This window comes from Marmota monax, unplaced genomic scaffold (assembly GCF_021218885.2).
Source record: "Marmota monax isolate L192 unplaced genomic scaffold, Marmota_monax_Labrador192_F-V1.1 WCK01_AAM20220418_F8-fsc00059, whole genome shotgun sequence".
NCBI lineage: Eukaryota > Metazoa > Chordata > Mammalia > Rodentia > Sciuridae > Marmota > Marmota monax.
Window position 1 is genome coordinate 8,066,844 of NW_026693595.1, and position 24,662 is coordinate 8,091,505.

Consider the following 24,662-nt stretch of genomic DNA (forward strand, 5'->3'; position numbering starts at 1 on the left):
AGTTTCAGATAATCTTGAACATCTCTTTAAACAAGCAAACAAAGAGACCCACGTAACTCAAACAGTTGTCAAGACTTTAAAGTAAAAGAAATTCTTTTCAACAACACTTTATTTATTGAAAATCAAATGAAACCCTTATTTCCTTAAGGAATTTATAATCCAAAAGGAAAAGTGAAGATACCTACAAATTAGTGAAAAATACACATTGAAAGATGTCACTTTCCATAGAGAGGTATAAATAAAATGGTTATCTCCTCTAGCTCACTATTTATTCTATTGTCATGGAAGGATTTCAGAAGCTGCAAGCAAGCAAAACTACTTTGGGACTGGCTCACAGGAACCCCACTGAATGGCTCTGTGGGGGAGGTGCCGGGATTCCTGGAAGACAAAGACCAGCTGGAAGGAGATGAAAGTCATTCCCAAGGCTTCCTATACCTCCTTCCACCCATATTATAAAAAGGGTTGCAGTTGGCTTATGATGACAAACTTCCTGAAACACAGTGGGAAAGAGGCAATTTTCAAAAGCTAAGGGCAAAATTCTAACATTATATCACTTTTTAAAGCAATTTCACAGCCAGGGTTTGCCCTGTGCACCAGCCTGTCTTCAAATCTATATAGAAAACCATCACACACACTTAACCTCAAAGGCTTACTTTAGAACACTAGGGTTGGCTTTTACCCTAATGCCAAACACATTCAGCATCTTCTTTTAACTGCACAGTCTTTCCCTAATTGAGCTGTGTGCTCAACTCCCTTAACCTATTATATACCTCCTTACAATAGATTTGTTTTAGCAATTGCTTTCTCACACCAGTCCCTCTATCTTAATGTTATCCCCTTCACCCTAGGTACCTTATAAAAAGCTTTGCACATAGAAAGTGAACGAAGCATCATTTACTTAGTTCTACCCACTGTATTCCTTCATTCAGTAACTGTTTTCGTCAGCTGTTTCGCTTCTGTTACCAGAAGGCCTGACAAGAACAATTTTAGGAGGTAACGTTTATTTGGGAGCTCACGGTTTCAGAGGTCTCCATTCATACATAGATGGTGACTCCAATCTTCAGGACCCAAGGCAGAACATCATGGCAGAAGGGTGTGGTAAAGGAAAGTAGCTGGGAACATAACACCCAGGAAGAAGTACTGCCACCACATTCTACATCACCTTGGGTCCTGAGGAATGGCATTGATCTTGTCAGGTCTTTTGTTCACAAAAGATTCTCGTGACCCAATCATTTCACCCCTAAACCTACTTGCATTGTCTCATGCATGAGCCTTTTGGGGGACACCTTGTATCTAAACCATAACAGTAACTCTCTTAATAATCCACTGAAGTAGGTTATCACTAGCCTCATTTAAGATGATGGTTTTTTGTTAGGAAGACAAAGGGACTAAATCACCTCAGACCTGTCTAGTGCAATGACAACTTCGCTTCTTCCCACTTTTCCCAGAAAAGATACACATCTTATCTAGACATCAATAATATCAGAAATCATATGGGTGCTACAGATACTCATAAACTGATGTTAAATTGTAATATGACACCTTTTAACATCAAGAATTCTAGAATAACCTCTAAGATTCTCAAGTACCTCTGGATCATGGCATATGACCCTTGAAATCAAATTATCATATATAATGAAAGGGATCCATGGGCTTGTCTACAGAAGCCATATGTTTACTTGTTAATAATCGAAGGATCAGTAGGGTAGAACAGATATCAACTGAGACTTCAAGGAAACTAGTAGCCTATCTGGCCCCCACTCAGATTATCTTTTCTTGTGAAAAGAGGAGACATACATATGATACCACCACACAAAAAAAAATTTTAATTCAAAACAATGCTGGGATCCATTAACCCTTTTCTTGTTTTCAAACTAGTTGATTCGTATTTAAACTTAGCATATAGACTAACACCACCTGTTTTAAGGACCTAATGAATTCTCTGGAATTTATTGTTCTACTCCAATACAAGCTGGTGTGAAGAGGTCAAAGGTTTTATTTCTCAACGCAGCCCAGGTCAAACTTCATTACAATGGCTTCCACGGGCTTACTGAAATTCTCTGCTTTTCTGGAATTAGTTGTACATGACATCAAAGTATGCTAGCTGTTAAGAAATGAGAGATTGGCTTTTGTAGAGAAAATTTTTTTAAATGTTGTAATTGGATATGGGCTGTCATAATAAGTCTATACCTTTCTTTAAAGTAGGTTTTTAATCCCAAAATAAATCTCTGCTGACATGGCTCACTCTTTGGGAATCACTGTTATTTCCAGTAAATCTCAAAGGGCATTTCTTCTGCTATGCTTACCTGTACTGGAAACAGAGTAGACCTCATCCCAGTTCCTGTCTGTGGGCCTCAGATGCTCCAAATCATGTTGGTCTTGTGTATAATTTTCTACATCCTGTGATATCCTTTCATTAACTGAATTATATTCTTTATATCATATTCATATGTAACAAAATGCACAATAAAAAGAGAAGCACAATCAAACGTGCCTAAGTACTCTATGCTTTCTGGCCTTCCTCAATGCACTTAACTGTAAACAATTTTTCATATATTTATGTATCTCTTCACTTATTTTAAATAGATTTCTCCATAATATTGTATCTGGAAATACTATTCTATTGTTATGAGAGATCATAGTTTAATCATTTCTCCAAATGTTAGATTTTGGAGTTATTTTTAGCCTTTTGTTGTTATAATTAACATTGTTCTAACAACATTTTTTTTCCTTTGACCCTCCCACCTCCCCAACCAAAAAGAGAAATTACTGGATCAAAGGGTATGTTCAGTCCAATGACTTTTGTTAAATATTGTTGGTACTCTTTAGATAGTATATACTGATTTTTTTATAATTGATTGATTGATAGATTTAAGTGCTGGGGATGAACCCAGGGATATACTGGTGAGTGATAATAATCATGTGCTAGTATGCAATTCTATCAATATGCAGCCATATCAACCTTGTTACTTACCATTTTAATTTATTTTTTAAATCTCAGTTACCTTGGTTGTATTTCTTTAACAATTATGAATGACTACTTTTGCATTGGTTTTTCTTATGTGTAAAAATGTTAGTCCTTGGGCTGGGTTGTTACTCATCGGTAGAGCGCTCATTTCGCACGTGCAAGATCCTGGATTTGATCCTCAGCACCACATAAAAATAAATAAGTGAAATAAAGGTATTGTGTCCAACTACAACTAAAATATAAATATTTAAAAAAATTGATAGTCCTTAAACCTTTGTCCATTTATCCAAATAAAAACTAGTTGTTACATAATTATATATCTTCTACAATCCGAATATTAATTTTATGTGTATGTACACATATAAATATTTTCTCTATTTCATTGCTTTTTTTGAAAACTTAGCTTTTTGGTTCTAATATAATTTTTTATTATGATTGAACATGTTAAGAAATTATCTTCCATCTATATTTTGGATAAGTAAATTAAACTAGAGATTTTTAATATATACAAAAAATAAATTGTTTCTGTTATCTAGATAACAAATTAAGAATTTACTCTTACTCTTCAATAATCATTGATTTAAAAATATTTGTTTCAAGCATATAAACCAACAAACTTTTTATAAGAAAAATTTAAGAACATGAATATATTTAGTATTTCCAGTTATCCAAACATTTTAAATTCAAACTAATTCTTTAACTCTCTTTACACACCTCCCCATAAACCAATATCCTAACGTATCCTTGCAATTATTATTTTATAGCTAAGAAAGACCATTTTTTTAATGGTGGTTAAATGTATTAATGCCATTAAATGTAGGAAACAATCAGTAACTGTGCCATGAATTGTTATCTCTATGTAGCTATAATTGAAATACCGTCCCAGCCAATAAACCACCTTTTAAGATGGTACATATTACTATTGAATGCCATCATTTTCACTTGCTCATAGAGGACTTTTCTAGTAGTTAATTCATTCAAACTTTTACTGGATAGTGAAGTGATCTTCTTGAAATACTTCCTCCTCATGAGATATAGGACAAGAAGTTCTCGTTGGATAGCCTTTCCTTTCACTCAACCCTCTAAGACCCAAAGTCACCATGTGGTTTATAAGAAGCTACTTGTCTTGTCCTCAAGTAACCCGCCCTCTCCTCACCTCTCCCACCTTAGAATACACTAACTTCCTTATAGTGTTTCAAACAGGCCAAACAAGCTTTGCCTCTTAACTTCACTCTTACAATTCCTTCTTTTCTCCATATCTGCAGGGTTTTTTTTTCTACATGTCATTTAGGTCTACATTATAAACTAAATATTTGGATAGTCCTCAATTCATATGTGGGAATTCTTACCCCCCCCCCCCACTCAATGCTATTAGGAGGTGGGATCTTTGGGAGGTAATTAGGTCATAAAGATGGAGCTCTCATGAATGGGATTAGTGTCCTTATACTAGAGACAGAGAACTTGCTTCCTCCCTCTCTGCCATTTGAAAATACAATGAGAAAATGGCCATGTGCAAGTCAGGAAGTCACACATTGGATCTATCAGCATCATGATCTGGGACCCTCCAGCATTCATTGCTGGAAGAAACAAAGATCTGATATTTAAGCCACTCAATCAACGAAACTGTGTTATAGCAACTGAAGGGACTCAGATAATCTTCATGTGCCATGTCTCCAGAGTGGAGTTCCCCAATCTTCCTTCCTAACATTAACACATCACCACCACCAAGATCACCACTTGTCCTAACCAGCTTCATTTCCCTATAAGTCATCTTGTATTTCTTATCCAGATTTATTTTTTCTGTGGCATACTGCATCAAATTATACATTTGTGTTTCTGTTTCATTGGTCCTTCCAACTAGAAAGGAATAATCTTTGTACCCAGAACTGTGTTAATAGGTATTTGAATATCTGCTGAATTATGAATGAACTAAATTAAGTACTTCTTTAGGAAATGGGCTCAAAGAACAAATCAAATCATTCTAGGATCAAGGAGCACCCACTATACATAAAATAGGGTGTCACAGTCACTGTCCTTCCATGATACATATAAAATGACTTAGGTTAGAGAAATAGCTCTGAAGCTGAACAAAGTGGTTTTGAAATCTGACTACGTCACCTCAAATAATGCACCTAGTACTTCTGATCATTGGTTTTCTCATCTATAAAATGGTGATAACTATCCTACGGGTTGCTGTAATTATCAAGCAAGTTATTGCACATTTACTAGTTAGGAAGCTCCTGGACTGCAGGAAGCATCCATGTCAGTGTTAGATACTCATCAGGACTGTAATTGTAGGACCAACCTTCCTTTCTTCCATCTTTCCTTTATAGAGAACTCTTTAACCATAGATTAACTTTCCATTTTTTCTTATTTCATAACATTCAGTTTCCATTCTTGTTAAGATTTTGATCTAGAATGTAACTCAGTCTCGAGTTCAAGGTTAGAACTTTGTGAAAGTGATTGGATCTTGAAGTTTTTAACCTCATCAATGGATTAATCCATTGATGGATGAATGGACTACTGGGAGGGGGGACCTAATTGGAGGAAGTAGGTTACTGGAGGTGTGCCCCGGAAGGATCTACCTTCTCTCCTTATCCCTCTCCCTCCCCCTCCTCCCTTCTCCTCTCCTCTCTCTCTCTCCCTTTTTCTCTTTTACTTTTCCTATCCTTGCCAATTCCATTTTCCCAAGACAACTATTTTTAGAATTTTCTGCTTTGGCTTCTTGTTGATTATTTTCACAATTCTTCATAACATGCTTAGATCTCTAGGTCTGAATCCTTATACGACTCTGTCCTCCACCCAAAGTTTAATATATTATTGTTTTGATTTTTCTGTGTAGTGCCTCTGCAATTTTAAGTATTCAAGTATTCATTTGTGTTTTGCCAACTTTAGTTCTGAAGTAAAACTGTCTTTACATGTAGAACAACATAATCATCAATGTAAAAATTCTATGCATACTACAAAAAACTTACTATAAATGAGCTTAACATCTAACAAAAAAACTATAAGGATAGAAAATAAACACATGAAAAAAAGTTAAACCTGATTAGCCATTTAAAAAACTCAATATAAAAACACAATGAGCCATAACAATACATTTATCAGGATGTCTAACATGAAAAAGATTGACCATGAAAAGTGTGAATGAAGATGTGGACCAATCGGAACCTTCCTGTGCCGTCAGTGTGAATGCAAGATGGCACAGCAACTCTGGAATTCCACCAACTTCAACAATTATATCTCACTCCCCGATCCCAGGAAATGAGGATTTTAGCAGCTTTCCTTTATTCTTCCACATCCCACATTCTGTCAGCATACAACCTATAGTCAGAACCAAATACTCAATATTTGACTCCCAGGGCAGAAAAACCAAAAAAGTCACTGTTATGGTTATGATTATGCCATTGTACTCACTGCCAGGCCAAATAAACAGATTTTGGTCAATTCTTATAGTGACTAAAATGTCATGTCATGACCCCTATGCTGATGCCTTTAAACTCTTTGGTTTCCCTCATTTTAAATCTGGTATTATCCATTTAGTAACTCCACTTAGATACCTTTGTCAATTGACATAGGCCATCAGACTATATATGTCTTTTACTAACTGAGGTTTTCATTAGGATTTAACAACTTAATTCCAACAACCTTAAAGATTCCATAGGTGTTAAAAGTGCTTTCTGGGAGATCCTTATATTCCATCTCAATACCAGCACTACTTAAAACCCAGATAATCTCTGCATGCAAGACATGGCATTAGGTGCTCTGCAAGGTATGTTAAGTTGACACCCACAGACTATACCATCTAAATGGAATGAACAATGAGCTTATTTAATAGTTCGAGTGTCAAATCCTACTTTGGATCCTATCATACAAATTAATTGCTGGCTACCAGCATTCTTTTTCTATACCAAGTAACCATGAACTTTGCATCCTTCAATAAACTTCCACATCTAAGATTGTCTTCTTTTTTAAAGATAAAAGCACATTGCTTTCCTTATCTAGGTTGAGGGTATGTTTCAGTTAAGTGTCCCACTTGAACCCTTGTCCTCTGTGGAAAGAAGAGGAACATTCTTCTTTCTGGGGAACCCCTCGGCTTAGATCTGCTCACATCTGGCTATGAAGGTGATTGCCCTGAGCATGACCTGTTTTTGTAGTTCCTATAAAATAAATTCTCTAATGTGTGTGATACTTTTGTTCTAAGGACCTCAAAGGCCATCTTCCATCTGACCTCACAATATGCCTTTGATGGAGGTCAGGAGCCTGTGTATAGACGTTCATTCCACAGATGAGGAAAAGAAAAAGACACAAAAGAGGTCAAGTCACTTGACCAAAGGTCACCAAAGTGTCAGCACAGGCTGGATGAATCAAAATCCCTGTGTCTTGAACCAAAGCTCTCACTGCATCCAAATTCAGCTTGTGCAAATACATGCAAAATGTCATTTAAAAACACAGGAAGTTTGGCCCAATGAGACCAGAAGATAAACTGCTTTCAACAAGCTGCAGTAGGTAGAGGGGAACTGTCAAAAGATATACTCTCTTCCTCTAAAGGTTAAAATAATGAAGAAGACAAATGATAAGAATTCTAAACTGGTTTTGTGGACCTTTTTGATACTCCAGTTTCTTTTTTATTGAGAAATACAACATTCAGCTGTGAACATGCGATGCAGACACTGTCTGTTTAATTCAAGGTACATCAACTGATAAAAACCCTTACAGAACTTGAGATTTTCATCTTTTTCTTTCATTGTTTTAAAGGGGAATAAAAAAAATAATCCACGAAAAGCAGTAGCAACAGCAGCAGCAGCAGCTAGTGTGTAGAGGGCATGGGGACCGTTAGGCTGGGTGGGAACATTGAGTGGGAAAAGATGTGGTCCCTGCTGTCAGGACAGGAGTCTGCTTGGAGAGATAAGCTGAGAACAAGTGACAAGTGAGCCTCAAGGGAAGGCTCCAAGAGTCACAAGAACAAGAATGCCAAAGACAATGTGTGCTGGAGAAATTTCTGGGGAAGCAGGTATGGGGATCAGAGAGGTCCACGAATAATGGGATGTATGTGACATCATGAAAATCAAATGCCATTTCACTATGCAGAGAGGAAAATGGAAGAAGATTCATTAAGGAAAAAAAAAGAATGAATGAAGGTATGGAGAAATGAAATTGCAAATGAAAATCATGGAATGATATTTTCTCCTATTACACAGCTTTCTCAGGGAGTCTGATTTAATCTCATGGTTTGAATAAGTGACAGTGTCTCCGTCCTGATCTCTCTGCTTATATCCACACTCAGACACAGCTGCCTTCCAGACTCCACTTGATGTCCTGCAGGTGTCTCAATCCTATCACTGCCTGGAGCACCTGACCAAACATAGTGATCATCTCCCTCATGGACCACTCTCCTTACTGCCACATCCTACCTCAACATCCCACCAGCATCTCAAATCCAAGTCCAAAACAGGACTCATCATTACAGGCCCCCTGCATCTGTCACCCTATCTATGCTGCCTCTCATATCATATGGCTCCAACACACTAAGTATTCTCACCCGGTTGAGCATTACTCCCCAATTTCTCTATCTCCTCAAGCCAAAAGCCAGAGATTCACCTTCTTCTACTCATGCAATTCCCTCAACATTCACATCTAAGTGAGTCACCAGATCCTAAAAATGCTCTCCACTCAATCTCAAATTTGCTCACACTTCCTCATCCTCCCTACTCAAACTCAGGTCTGTGTTTCTCCACAATTAGCCTTACTGCCTCCAGTTTCTTTCCCTTCTACTTCAGCTCTAAACTATAGCCCAGGTGACTGACCTAAAACAAAACATGAGCTAATCACTTGGCCGTGAATCTCTTCTTGCTGTTGCCTCGTTGCTTGTAGAAGCAAAGTTTAGGCCACTTAGCACAGCTGATGAGAAGTGCATGGTAGGGTGCCAACAAACCCCTCCAGCTTATCTCCTTGTACCCACACCTACTCTGCCTGTTATCATATCATATGGCTCCAACACACTAAGATGATGTATAATCTCATGCCTTCTTATGTGTAGAGACATACAAATTCATTCAGATAGCTTAAAGCAATGTTAATTGCAGGCCACCTTCATGCTGGACACTACTCTAAGCCCTGGGGATATGCGAGTGGACAAGACAAAGTGAAAGTTTATGCTTCAGTGAAGGAGGCAGACAAATGAAGAAACAAATACAGATGTAATGTGAGGGAGTGTTGATGATCATCCCTGGAGCTGTCAGGCACATGTGCAGGAAACTCAGTTCCAGAAAGCTTCTACAAGTCTTCTGACATATGTGGAAATGACTATTCCTTGTAGAGAGTTTGCACAAAAGGAAATGATGCATCATGTTTACATTATAAACTGCCGTGTAGGAGAGAGAGTTTCTGAGAAACTGCTAAGCTAAATAATGAAGCCCAACTGTACACAAATCTTACAAGCTGAATTTCCATTCTGCCTTCTATAAACAAACACAAACAAAAGTCATGTTTCTCTCTTAACCCTTAGCATGGGTGATTGATTTCCCATTTGCTCTACTCTCCATCAATCTTCTCCACTCTGTCTCAACTATCTATCTTGGGAAAAACAATAAAAGGGCATCATTTAAAAATAGCTTGCCGAAGCATGACATAATTGTTTTTTCATTTTAATATAATGAGTCCAAAAGCCTAAGAAGACTCTAGTTCACATCACTCTTTTAAAAATAAGTTAATGTTTTAGTATTCACCTTACTTGCTTTATGGTAGATTTGCCAATGGAAGATGGAAATCAAGAAAATTTGGAGAATTCTTCTCTGCAATTTCTCCAAGGGATAGAGAAGACCTTTGGTAATCTATAATCTACAAAGTGACAACACATTGAAAATGAAACTGTCATCAACATAATTATCACCACTATCACTAAGTGAATTGAAAAGTCTATGAAATCCTGCTTTAGACCAGAAGGCAGTAAACTCACCATCAATATTTCAAAAAAAAAGTAAACTGCCTATCTTAAATTTAAAAGGTAGCACTTTTTGTATCTGAACAGCCTAAAATCAGAATGTAAGGAAAACATGCTCTTCACTGGGTGTTATGGTTTGGATACAAGGTGTACCCAGAAGATCCTATGTGAATGCCAGACTATTCAGAAGTGAAATGATTATATTACGAGAGCCGTGACCTGATGGCTCCCTCCTAGTTTGAACAGGCAAACTGGGTGGCACCTGTAGACAGAAGGCCCCTTCCTCCCCTACCCCCTCTCTGCTTTCTGGCTGCCTTGAGCTTTGTTCTGCCAAGCCCATCAACTATGGTGTTCTGCCTCACCTCAGGCCTAGAGCTGTGGAGTCAGCCCACTGTGGACTGAACCTCTGAAACTGAGCCAAAATAAACTTTTCCTCCTCTAAGTTGTTCTTGTCAGGCATTTTGGGCAGAGCAATGAAAACCTAACTAAAGCACTGGCCAATGAATTAAGTAAAGAAAAAAAAAAACCCAAGCTTACTGGATTTACAAGTAAAATTCTTGAGGGCCTCCCTCAAAAACTCTTCCCACCCTTTAAAAAAATACTAATCAAGAAGAATAATAGGAGTCTTTAGTGCAACCACAGTTAAGACAGTATGGTTATCATGTGGTTCCCATGATCACAACAGATTCTCAATATCAAAACATTAGTGAAGAGGCTCATTGCTAAAAGCCTTAGAAGTAAAGCCCCTTCAAATCAATTTATAAAAGGCAGGTAAGAGTTTCAAAACTTTAAAAAAAAAAAAAATCCCTGTCATTTGATGCGGGGCAAAGAGCCTTGCAACCCCGAACACATCTTAAATCATCAGACTTACTCTTTTCTGTAAGATTTCGTAAAAAATTAGGGAAAGATGTCACAGCTTTGGGAAAATTTTCTGTTGAAAAATTGGCCATAGTACATGTTGGCACTTAAAAAAAAAAAATCACACACAAATCCTTTGTAAACAGAACATTGTTCTAGAAGAGAAACACCCCGCCCAAAGGGTCTGAGAAACCCGGCCTTAGTGCCCTGGTTGATCTCTTTTTGTTTTGTGTTTGGGTGGCCCATTAAAAACAGCAGGCTGGAAGTCTCAATGAACTTCAGGTAGAAAGAAATAATAACATTTTCAAATTATGCTTAACATTTTTAACTTAGGTGTAACACTAAGAATGACAGTATTGGTTCTTGCTAAAATAAATGAACATAAACTTTAAGGTGAACATTGTATGAAAAAATATAGATATACCCCTATTTATAGGCTTTCATTATTAAAGTTTTTCAGTCTTGTGTAACAAATATGGCAGCCTCAAGGACCACTCTCCTTTACATTCTATCAGGTGCCTACTTTCCAAGTCTCACCAGGCTTTCTCCACAAAAAACTTTGCAGGAAGAGTCTGTAGGTAGTCATTAACCACAATCCTCCATGAATTCATAGGAAGAGCACTGAACATGGTATCATGGCACAGGATATAGAGCACAACTCACAAGAAGCATGGAGGGGACCAAAGATGTTACTCATGCTTCCTGAACTGCACATCTCAGAACCCTTTAATGAAGAATGAAATCTACTTGGTGGGTCATGACCAGTGATTGGAAGGTGGTGGGTGCGGTGAGAAGGAACATATCATAAATGACAGAGCACATGTCATGTAGTATGGTTGAGGGCTGTTTCATGAAACCTTTGTTTTGATTTTATTTTACATATTATATGTGTCAATAAAGAATATGTTTTTTATAAAGCACCAACTGGGCCATAAACTGACCAACTATATCTACCCAAAATTCATATTGAAATCGTAACCACAATGTTACTATCACAATGTGATAGCACTAGATGATGTGGCCTTTGGACAGTGACTAGGTCATGAGGGCAGAGCCCTCAGGAATGGGATCAGTGTCCTAATAAAGGGAGACTAAAACACCCTCCCTCCTTTCTTTTCCCATGTGAAGATATAATGAGAAGTAGGCAGTCTGCAGCCCAGAAGGTAGCCGTCACCAGAACCTGACCATTCTGGCAAGCTGATCTCAGACTTCCAGCCTCTAGAACTGTGAGAAATAAATTTCTGTTTTTAATAAGCTACCCAATCTGTGGTAGTTTGTAACAACAGCCTGAGCTCAGACAGGTTGGTATTTCACTTTTATTTGCTGTTCAGGTATGACAGAGGAGCTGACAAAGCCACATGCAGAGATTCAATGCAAGCTTCAGCCAGGCCAATTTGTATCAACCAATCTCTACATGATGCTACAATCCTGTCCATTATTCCAATCCTAAAGACACCTAGATGATCAGAGAAAGCTCCAACTCACCCGTCCTCCACAACTGCTTTGCTCTTGAAGAATTAGGTTATACTGACCTTTATATTCAGATTAAATGATATGTCTTGGGATGAGAGCAATCAGGAAAACTTGATTTTAAGTCCTGTTGTATGCTGTGGAATCCCCTTAAGCAGAAGCCACATGACTGTCCAACAATGTGCAGAGTAAGTAAAAAGTTATCCTTAAAGACAAGCATTTTTTGAGGGCAGCCTCCTTTGTATAACACCTCTATCTTCTTTTCTTTAAATAACTCAGATTCCCATCTCTTTGCATCCCTTGTGATGACTTCCCTTTTACTTTTATAATTGTGAGCAATCCATACATAGGGTTCAAAGAGGTTAAAAAATGGTCTGTAATGAGAAGCCTCCCTCCCATCTCTGCGCCCCACACTCTGAGCCAGTTCACCTCCCCAGAGGTAAACAAGGACAACAGTGTCCATTCCAAAGTATTTCGAATCAGAATTTGGGGGTAACATTTCTTGGGAGTAAGAGTTACAGTTACCATTGCAGAAAGGCTGAGCATGACAGCTCTGTGATTCAGTGGTGGTAAAGAAAGTCACAGAAAGTCCATGGGCAGGATCAACAGTACAAGGTGGTTCATTTGTGATCTCTATATGTTTCCTTTCTTCATTAAAAATTTACAAAAAGGACTTGTGTGCAAGTGCTGGAATTTATTGACTTATTTAATCAATGAAGCTTTATATGTGTGGGTACTATGTTAACTGCTAAGGATGCACTAGAGAAGAAGCTCACAGATGGGGACTTCACTCTCCTGATACTTAGGACCAGATGGGTCCAAATGAATCCTGCAATCAGAGCTGCTGGCCCTATCCTAGACTGGGTAGGTGGTGAAAGCCTTCTTCCAAAAGTACCCTTAGAACTGATCTGATGCATGGTCAACCAAGGTAAAGAACTCCCCAGAAGGAGTCACACATGGACTTTAGGGAGGTGCTCAGTGTGGCCGAACACAGTGAGGGGCAGAGTGGTACACCTGAGCTAGGCAGGACCCAGACTGTATGGGCCCCTGAAACCACATCAGTGATCTAAATCTTTATTCCAGGCCCACTGGGAGGCACTGAATAGTCTGAGGCAGATCTACGTGAGTCTCTCTCACCAGACCAATCCCCAACCATGCAGAGAATCTTTCCTCCACCTATTTCAACTGTTTTCCACTATGAGGAAGTACAGAAAGTGGATTTCAAACCATGCTTCTTTATTGACACTGCCAGCTGTGCAAAGTAACCTGAGCCTTCTCCCCAGAGGGGCCAGGTTAAGCCCACCCAAGGGGCAGAGGTAGCACCTCTTGGAAGAGCATTGCATTTTATCCCCAGCCTGTGGTTGCAACACATCTCTGCTACAGTGGCCACAAACATGATGCTGGGACTGTAATAACCCTAGTGTATTACCAACTGTGGCTGGGGGCAGTAGTTTTTAGTTCCTTGTTAGAATAAATGAGTGTACCTTAGAAATTTCAGAGCACCTTAAAAACCTGGTATGCGGAGGAGTTAGGCAAGTTCCCAGAGCCACAGTGGAATTTTTGTCCTACACCTGTAAGAGCAGCTGAATGTACTTGTGAACCTGGACCTGACTGCACTCCAGGGGATCCAAAGTGTCAGGCTAGGTTGCTGTTTGGAAGAACAAGTGCTCAGAGGCTGTGCAGGAGTGCAAAAGGCCACCAATGTGGAAATCCCTTGTGGCTAGAATGTTCCACGAGGGCTCAGCTGGGCACAGGAGGAAAAGCTCCAGTCAGCAGAGTTTCAGGTACTTCAAGTCATCTTAAGCATACTGGCTGCAGCATGAGTAATGGGTTACAGGAAGGTCACAGTGGATGCAGACCAGTGAGGCTCTGGCCACCATCCACCAGAGATGAGAAGCTGAGAGGGAATCTACAGAAATGATGAGAAGCAGATGGATGAGAGAGATTTCAGAGAGCAAGATCAACAGAAAATGGTAACAGATTAGATGCAAAGGATAAAAAGGATGGAGCCAAGAAAAGCTCCCAAGTTTCTGCTTGTGTGACTTGGTGGCTAGTGTACCTCAGAGCAGGGAATCTTTCAAATGCATTAGATATGGAGAGAAAAGATCAAGATTCTGGGCTTGGATGTGTAGAATGACCAGAGTTGAGAGAGAGAGAGAGAGAGAGAGAGAGAGAGAGAGAGAGAGAGAGAGAGAACACGAGAGAGCCAGTCAGCCAAACAGACACATCTAGGTTGCAGACATAAATTTTATATTCTCTTACAATTTTCTTTTTCATATTCTTATTCCAAAGTTCCATTTGAGACACTGGTACATAAGAGCAAAGGAGTGTGGGCTTTAAAATGACAAAACCCAGGACTAGATGATGACTTAGCATCATCCGTTACTGGCTCTGGGCTCATGAGCAAGTTGCTAACTGACTTGGTTTCCACTTCCCTATCTATGGGGGAGGATGCTGCAGCCCACCTTGCAGGCACATGGGGAAAATAAAACTAAAACCATTTGAGAAGTGCTTGGAATGGAGTGAGTTCTCAACCAAATCAATCTCCTTAAAAGGACCACATTTGTACTTGCTTTTTGGTATACTCCTTAGCACCTGGCATTGCCTTAGCTAAAAGACTCATCAATATCTAGTGTATTGAACTGATTTGAAATACTCTGAGAACTGTCATAAAACCACTGTTTTTCCTCCTAAACACAATCACGAGCTCTGAAAACCTTTCCTCCCACCTGGGCATCCTATTGAAACAAAACCCAAACATACATCTTTTCATGGGGCTTACCCTCATCATCCACATTCCCTGAATCATCTCCCAATCCTGGGGTATGCACCTCTTGGCAGAGCCGGTGGCTATCAGAACCTTTTCCATAAACTATCTGAAGTTCTAGTCACCCAATCCAGTCACAAGAAATTGTTCTCTTGTGATCCACATGGTTCTAAGAAAAGCCACGACTGGCAGAAAGAGAATTTTTCATTTTTTCCCTGGTATTTCTGATAAGCTGCCAGATGGCATCTTCTTTGCACACCTCGAGATTCATCTGGGAATACGGAACACTCCAGAAGTCGGGTTTAACGTTTACTGCCAATATTGAGCATGTATCAGACTCACGTGGAGTCTGTTGACACTCAGATGGCTGAACTTCATCCTCAGAGTTCCTGATTCAGCTGGTTTGAGGTAGAGGAAGGGAATTTGCAGTTCTGACAAACTCCCAAGTGATGCTGACACTGTTGGTCCAAGGACCACACTTTGAGAACCATAGTCTTGGCTTCTCCCAAGATCTGGGACTATTGATAATATCTAATGTTTAAAGAAAAACCAGCTGAGATTAGCAAACTTTACATAAGATATCACAGAATTTTCCTTGTATATTGTCCATGATGTCTTCATTTGGAATCACATGTATGTTTATGATTTATGTATAGGAAGCATCCGTTTTAAACATTTTGGAAAGTTTAAGTCAATGTTTGGTCATTTCTACTTTGTTTTCCAACATTCATGTCAGAGTACATGAAGGAATTGCTCTTTAAATAAGGAGAACACTTCACTCATAATCATGCCAAAATTTATTCATAAAAAAATGCTTCTTCCTGCTGGAAGTCTGGGTCACCATTCTAACACAGAGAATTAGAATCTCAACCATTCAAATACTGTCTTCATAGCTGAATGAAATAAGCTTTAGTGACTGTGGTGGTAGTCCACTTTATCTTGGCAGGATAGATGAGACTTGCTCTGTTTTAAAAATATTTACTGAGCACCTACTATGTGCCAGCCACTAGTAAAACAGTGTTAAAGAGCCATGACCTCTGTCCTCAAAGACTGTGTAATTTGGGGTTCAGTGTGAGTATGGGCATAAGTCACAGAAAAAGACGTGAAATACACAAACATCTAAGTACTCATTGTGACAAGTGAACAAAACTCATGAGGAAGGTCCCCTCTAAGGATATATGATTGAAGAAGACCTAGGAGGACGTGATACATTTTTTGGTGGGGAGGGGTACCAGTGATTGAACTCAGGGACACTCGACCACTGAGCCACATTCCTAGCCCTATTTTGTATTTTACTTAGAGACAAGGTATCACTGAGTTGCTTAGCACCTCGCTTTTGCTGAGGCTGGCTTTGAACTAATAATCCTCCTGCCTCAGCCTCCCAAGCAGCTCAGATTACAGGCATGTACCACTGTGCCTGGCTAGGACATGATACTTAAACTGATTAACTTAGAGGACTTTCAAGTCCATTCTTGTCTGTATTACCCTGAGCCAAACTCACTATTCAAGTCTCTCTCAGTGCTTTAAAAACATGTTTACTATGTTTAAAGGAAGAATAGACAAATTTTGTACATTACTCTTCTGCTAAAAAAAGAGAAATAAATAAAAATGATTCCTAGTTGAGTTAGTTTTAAAAAGTTGGATTCTATCAAATGCCTACTGTTAATAATTCTAAAAATGAAAGGCCAGGCACAGTGCATGTAGCTTGGGAGGCTAAGGCAGAAGGATTCCGAGTTCAAAACAAGCCTCGGCAACTTAGCGAGACCTTGTCTCTAAATCAAATATAAAAAAGGGCTGGGGATGTGGCTCAGTGGTTAAGTGCCCCTGGGTTCAATCCCCAATACCCAAAATAAATAAATAAATAAGTAAAAGAAGCACCACTATAAACTACTGAAACTAGTCTCTATCAGCCTGCCTAATATTTCTAAAATGGTTCAGAAAAGATTAAAATCATTAGAACATCCCAAGATTTCGAAGAGTACTATTAATCTAGATGAATTACTCAGTATATTTATTAAATCCTTACCATTTGCCAGATGTAGTGCTAAGTTCCAAGAATATAAATATAAATAAAACATGATGCCTAACCTTTCACACTGATAAATACTTGCCAAATACCTATGATATTCCAACTACTCCCTCAAGAAGGTTACAGTATTTCTTTTCATTTTCTAACTGCTGTTTTTGTTTCCTTATTACCAAATGCTAAGACCATGTGATTTTGAATGCAGGCACAATTTTTAAAGGAAAGTGGAGAAAAGCATGTATTAAATGTTAAAAACCCATCATGCAACGTGTTGAATCTATTGCATTTCTTGTGCCAGTCTATCCACAGAGTAAAGAAACATATTCTTATGGCCCCTATAATATTCTCCTCCCTAGACTCCTAGCTCCGCATTACTGAGTAGAGAAGGCTTAGATGTCACCTTTTTCCTCACAAAAGAGATGAACTTTCTATGCTCCTGTTTCTGAACTTTAGTTCTAGTTCAAGGTAATTATGCTTCTTGAGATTCCAGTCCTGACAATTTCAGTCCTTGCCTAACTGTCCCCGAGAAGACATGCAACCTTTTTTTTTTTTTAATAGAAGAGGAGCAATTCTAAACAATGCTTTGTATTTCATTGCAATTTCATAACTGACTTTATAAACAACATTAGGGAAAATGAGTCTCAAGAACTCATTGTTCACCAATTGTGTAAACTCCCCCCAAACTACCTGCCCGTTGTCTACTCAGTCCCACAAACAGTACAGTAGAAGGCTACCCAGAGAAGGCACACTTCCTGAGGTTGCTCATTCAAGTGTGGGCTTAACTCCAAATGACAAGAGCAAGACAATGTTTGCTCATGGAACAAGCAACCATGTCCCAGTCATCATGTTTCAAATCTTTCCAAAGTAACCTAATTTGGGTAGAATTCATGTGATTTCCTGGGTGAACATCTCCTTTCCAGATTTCTGGTAAAACTCTACACAAGATGATACCATCGAGAAGAAATGTACAAAAATCAACCCTGTTTCACTAGGCTCATCTTTTATTTTGAAAGGACTTGGCTTAAAAAAATTATTTGATAATGGCTGCTAATTGTTTATGACACAGTACTTAGAAAAATTTCATCAATAAGTTAAGCTTAAAGCTGATTTGTTACAAAGGAGGAGAAAACCCTAAATAAACACATGCCAGGTTCCCCCACCACCACCACTACCAATTTCCCTGGCATTTAGAAGAAATACATCCTGATCCATAGATAAGACCACAAATGAACAGCTGAGCTACATAATGTACAGTTCTAACTGGGCAGCTTCTAAAAAAATAAAAGGACTCCTTCCAGCTCGAGGAAGTGGACTTTATACAAAGAGAAAATATTTCCACAACAAATACATTTAGGACTTGCTGTTTCACAGAATAACTCTTAAGGCTCTAGCCATAGGGGGAAACAATCAGTTTTCCAGGATATTAAATGTTCTGACTCACCATTTAACAAAAGTACAAGCAAAATGCAAATGCAAATTAAATGGATACATATTTATGACTTTACTGGCTGGATGACAGGGCCACCTTTTGCTTCTGGCTTTATTTACCAGGAAGAGAAGCTTAGAAAACCAGCATACATTTATGATTCTATACAAACAATTCCCTCTCTTCAAGCACTTGCTCAGCAAAGTATTAATTCTGAGTCTGCTAATATATGTAAGAGAATCATAGTGAATAGACAAGAATGGGCAAACATTTTCTCCTTAATGGTATTTAAATGGACAAGCAATTTAAAAATATGAGTGCTAACTCATTTAAAAATATAATGATTCTCTAAATATTACTAGCAAACTGCAGTTTTCTGCTAACCTCTATGATTTCTACAAGTGAACCATGTGCCTTCACCATAGAGCTCCTGGCACAGCTCTGAATACAAATCTCCTTAGGAATTTCATAATGACCCTGACCCCTCCCACTATCATTCCTGTGACCACCAGCAAGTCAGTTTAGCTCCTAAGTTTCAATCCTCTTACTTATGAAAGATGTGTCTTTAAACTTGTGACAATTTGAATTTTTTTATCAGAAGGGAATATACCTCAATCCCTTATATAAATGGAGTTAAAATTTCCCATCTATTGTATTCCTTGTCATCATTCTTTCCCGACATAAAACAAACAAACAAACAAACAAACAAACAAAAACTCACCACTTTTCTGTACAAAGGAAGGAGGGGTGGGAAGAGAAGAGGATTCTTAAAGGGAACAGAAACAAGGTTGTTTTTATTAGGTTTCCCCTCTGAAACCACAAATTAGTATTAGCATCTGCTGAAATTTATGCAATATCACATATAAAAAAGAGCAGTTGGTACCTTCATCTCAAGGTATGCCCTTTCATAAAATGGCACAAGTCAATGTCCTATTTTAGCCAGCTATACATTACCAACAACAAGAGGAGAGAGGCAAACAAAAGAACATGATACAGATGCATGAGTCTACTGCATATAGGGAGAAAGGAAAACTCTTCTTTATGCCATGAACTCAGGAAAGAGAACAATGGGCTCCTGTACCTGCTTCAGAAGACACACCTCTTGTAGGTAAACTATCCTATGTGCTGGGAATTTACACGATGAGATGCTGTCTATGTTTTACAGCGTATATTTTCCTTATGAATGATTTCATTCACCTCCTTCATTTATTCAACAGAGCTACTCAACAGAGTACTTACTATATGCAGGTTCCAAATCTTAAAAGAAAAGCCGGAGCTTACTTTTGGAGTATTCAACCAACATGCATCTTAGAGCACATTGGCCCACCAATATTTTCAAGTCAAATAAAAGTACTGATCAACATAGATACTAAGCTAAAGCACACCTCTATTTTTCTTTCCCATCATCAAGTGGGATGTGGTGTAAGTAGGGAAGAGTAAATTAAAGGTGGAATAAATTAGTTATATCCCTTAGTTGATAGAGGGTAAAAAAAACTTTGGATTCCCCTAAAAGAAACCATACCATTGGCTTACAAATACATTGGTCAACGTTATAGAATCCTAAAACTAGAAAAAGAAACATAATTTAATATGAACCTTTTGTTTTATGAGAGACTTGAGACTTGGAGGTAAGATGATCTAAATGTAATACTTAGAGCTGGAACCTGGGTCAGCAGCTGGCAAGTTTAACAGTCTCTGGTGCATTACAGGATTCAAGATGTATCTCATCAAAATAGAAATAGAACAAGGGAAGAAAACAAAACAATTCATGAGACAAAAGGAGATGAGTTCTTGCCTTGTAAATTCCACAAAATTAGATGTAGCACCACGGAAAACTCCCACCACTTATCTAAACCTCAGTTTCCTCATTTGTAAAACGTGAACAGTTACTCAGAGTGAGACTGTACAGACCACAAAAAAAGGCAGAAGTACAGAGGTGGCACTGGGTTATGACAGCAAACCTGGCTATGACTCTAATACTAACCACTTGTTACAGTGATAAATTCCTTAATCTGATTTTTCCTCCCATTTCTCCTATAAACATGTGGTTAATAATCTTTGCCCTATCTCCCTGGGAAATGGAATGGGAATAATGAAAAACATTTTAAAATTAAATCTTTAAAGTCTTCTTAATTTGTACATAAATGTAATGTGGTTTTTATCCTTCAGTTCTCTGCAGTTTTCCTTCCCTACTAAGACATGATCACACATCAGGCTCAGATGTAGCACCTTTCTCATCAATTCTTGTAAGCCTCCGTTCACATAAAGGGAGGCGACCCTTTCCCTCAGCTGAGATGCTACAGGACACTTGAGGCTCAGTCTGCTGCTGGCTTGGACCTGGATGGGAAAGGTTTATTCCTAGGGTTCCTTTCAGCTGGGAATGCTCTGACAAGCTTCCATGAACACTATTTACTTCATCACATTAGAATCCTCATGAAACCACTCCTTTGACTTTTCTTCACTCCAACAACTAACTGCAAAACACTCCAGCCTCCCCACCGAAAACAAGGGGGAAAGTCTCTGGATGGATGCGCCTCTTCACGAGACAAAAGGGGTTTCCCAAACCAACGCTGAGAGTACTGATATGGGTCCACTTCTTCCTTGCACATGATTAACACATTCTTTGTCTCTCTCACCCCATCCCCTAAGGATCATTCACCTTAGATCCAGGGTACCAAGCAGGCAGAGAATGTCATCAAGTAGTAGTGGCAAGGGGTGTTGTTTTTTGGTCTGCCACACTCTCTCTTTCAAAGCGTCAGAGTAACTAGTATTTCCTTGTTCGGAGTTCTGATTTCAGTAGAATAGATGAAAAATTCATCAACCTACCCAAACAACTTCTCCAGAACAGGTTTCTACCCAATCATACTGGGCACCAGAGACCAGCGAGCTGGGGGCGGGGTGGGGGGGGGTGGTGATGAAATGACAACATGCTCATCTGTATAGATGAGAGATAAGCAGACATTTGTTGTCTTCTCTTCTGGCGACTCTTGGCACCGGCATGGCACACTAAATCCCGGCACTCTCCCTTCTCATTGCCCCACACTCCTGCCCCCCGCCCCAGATGTTGAAGCGTCATGTTGACCGGCTGGGGAAGAGAGCTGGAAAACGCAGAAGTCGCCTGCTGCATTTAAGCTGAAACCATACCGCACCTGTTCAATCCGGCTCCGGAGCCAGAAACGACCAGAACACCGACTCACAAGCCCCTCTTGAGATCCCAGGGCAACCTAACAAGTTCGCCTCTGTTTGGTACCAGGGGAGAGCGGTGGAGAGACCTTTCCTTCTGCTGCCAAAACTCTGCAGGTTCCCCGAAGAAGGGAAAGGGGCTCCAGATTAAGTGAGCCCAGAGTGATAGCTGAGTGTCTCTGAGGCCTGGGGGACCCGGGGGACCAGTCGGTGGGTACCAGCGGGGAGCGCGCAGCTGTGGCCCCCAAGGAACCAAGGTCCCGCTTCGGTGGCCACGGGCGCCCCCTCCACGTCGCCTTCAGCACAACGCAGACTGGCGAAATGACATGGTAGAGACCCGTCAGGTTTTACCAGAAACACTGAGCCCCCGAGCGCTGGTCGCTCGGGAGAGTCTAGGGGGGAGGGGCCGGGGACGCGCAGGAAACTTACCTCACCCGGGCAGCCCTCAGTGAGCCTCTGCTGTTGAGACCAGTTGCGCCACAGCCTCCAAGTTATCGGGATGTTGTTGCTTTCCCTGGGCGAAGGGAGAGCGTCGCAGGCGAGGAGCTGGAAGGTCGGCGGGGTGGGGACCGGCAGGTGCCGGGGCCGGAGCCGCGCGGCCAAACTCGCCCCGGACGCGCCTCGGCGGGGGCGCGCGGCTGCGAGTGTGCAATGCGCGCGCGCCGCGGCGAGTGTGTTTTTGTGTATGTGTGTCCCCGCTTTCCCCTTCCTTCCCTGCCAGTCCTCCGGCCAGACAGAGCAGCGAGCGACCACCAAAACCTTGCAGGTCAGAGCAGCTCCACGCCCGGGCACAGCCGCGGCGAGGCGAGTTCGGGAACCCGAGGCCGAGGAGCAGCGGCGCCCCTCGCCGGGATCGGGCGCGGGTCCCCGCTCAGTGCGCGCCGGAGTAGGAGTGAAGCGCTGAGAGAGCAGGCTGCGCGGCGGCTGCCGCGGCTCCCGGAGGCTGCAGGCCCCGCCCGCCGGCCGCCCAGGCTCTTCCCCTTTTCTCTCCACCCCCTTGCTCCATCCCCGCACGCCCTGCAGGGAAGCCAGACCGGTTTGCAGCAGTCACCACGGCGGGACTGTCCGCCGCAGTTGGTCTGCGCGCTGGAGTCGGTGCATGGGGACTAGGCGCCCGGTCCCGCAGACGGGTGTCCAGGACCCAGAGCAGAGGTGGGCGGTCCCCGAGAAGTGGTCTGTTCCTCCAGAGCTGCAGGTCTAGGCTAGGGCTTCTTGGCGGTTCTCAAAGTCTTGAAGCGCGGCTCACCAAGGCTGTGTCTGTGATGCGGCGACCCCTTTCCACAGGCCACTGAACTTGGCTACGTCTGATCATCCGTCTGCTGTACTGCTCTGTTGGGTCGAAGACCGCACTTAAGCCCAGGTGTCCCTCTACACCCGGAAGGGACAGGCCAGGATTTCAAGGTGATGGCTACTCTCCTTCTAAGGATAGTAGGTGTTCTCAGGAAGTAAGATAGAGCACCTGCCTTGCATGTGTAAAGCACTGGGTTCAATCCTCAGCACCACATAAAAATAGATGAAGATATTGTGTCCATCTACAAAAAAAAACAAGAAAGAAAGAAAGAAAAAAGACCTACCCATCAGGTAGAGAGAGAGAGGTTGGCGAGAGGGTCCTAGGAGAGAGAAGGTTGGAAGGCGACCTGTGAGAATGCCAAATCCAACCAATAGTGTTCCTCCGGCTGGGGGCACTTGTAAACTCACCTGATGTCAGTTTAGGTGCAAAGAGGTTAGGGTGAGATCTAAAGGACTCCTTTTATTAAAAAATAATAATAATGCTTTTTTTATTAAAAATAAAAATAATAATAATTCGTGGAAGCTAAACTAAAAATTCTCTTACTGAGAACCGAAAAGTAGCAGATCCATTCCAACTGAATCGAAGCAAATGGTGTTTCTCAGCCTCATCGCTTCCTTCCACTTTTCCCTTCCTTAACAAAATAAACCAAAATACCAACATTTGATGGAAAACGCAGGATACATTCTGACAAGGAAAGATTAGTATTTTGTGATCCTTATTGCCAAATATTCTTTGGTGAACCAAAGTGAATTTGCTTGAAAGGATACTCTTAGTTTTCTGCAAAGGAGCATCACTTTCTAGTTTTGAAATCTTTATATCTCCCTGCCCCATCTCAGTGAGTTTGTTATAGTTTGCTATCAGCCTGGAATGAGTGCAATAATTCCTTAATAACAATATCAATTATTCCTTTTCAGTTTTCTTGAGGCATAACAAATATATGAGATTCTTTGGCTGTCTTCCAGTCTACTTCTTCCAGGTGTGTCTGGCCATTACTGGAGATTTAGGGCATCATTTGCTTAGGACCCTATGACTTGTGTCTTTATCCTGACATCCTACTCTTTAAAGTTTAGAGCAGGAATATACATCTAGTCCAGCTTGCTCTCTTTACAGATAAGAAAATTAATGCCAAAGACCTGAATCCTAGAACATGGTTTATTTGATTCCAAACTCCTGAGCCCCCAAAATGACAGAATTGCTGGATTAACAAACTTCAAGAAAGGCCAACAGAGCTGGTGGTGGAGGACAAAGGAATAGATCCAAAGAATTGTTCAACTGACTGTTTTGAATCTCTGTGTAGGGGGCAGTATCACACCACTGTAAATAGCCTACTAGTGTGGGATCTGGGAGGGGTAATCCCAGTCTCCTCTTCCTTGGTCCTCATTTCTACTCTGAAATTCAAGGAGTGGAAAATGAATTTGCTTCCCAGAAATATGGTAGTAAATAAAAATTCAAAGTCAGTTCTGGTAACACAGGAGAGGTGAAAATGGGTAAAACCAAATCTAATGAAATTACAGTAGATTAGAAGTAGTCACACATATTACATATGAATGCACAGTTGTACCTACACCCTTTGTCCTCCTTTCCCATTAGAGCACAATACTGACTGTCTTTTGTAAAGCACAGATGAATATAGCTTTAGGTTTCCAAACAGAAGTTACAAAGCAAACTGCCCACAGGCTATTTAGAGATCCAGCTCTATGAAACAGGATTCTAAGAAACTCTACAAAGCC

At 40.5% G+C, this 24,662-nt stretch overlaps 1 protein-coding gene across 2 annotated transcripts in view; it reads right to left on the reverse strand.

Moving 5' to 3' along the window:
• Pip5k1b (phosphatidylinositol-4-phosphate 5-kinase type 1 beta) overlaps nt 1-22,553 on the reverse strand; it is a 291,725-nt gene extending 269,172 nt beyond the window's left edge. For both annotated transcript variants that reach the window (XM_046459397.2, XM_046459396.2), the window contains exon 1: nt 22,071-22,553. The gene's annotated coding sequence lies outside the window, so the exon portion shown is untranslated. The remainder of the gene's footprint in view (nt 1-22,070) is intronic.
• Nucleotides 22,554-24,662: the final 2,109 nt, after the last annotated feature.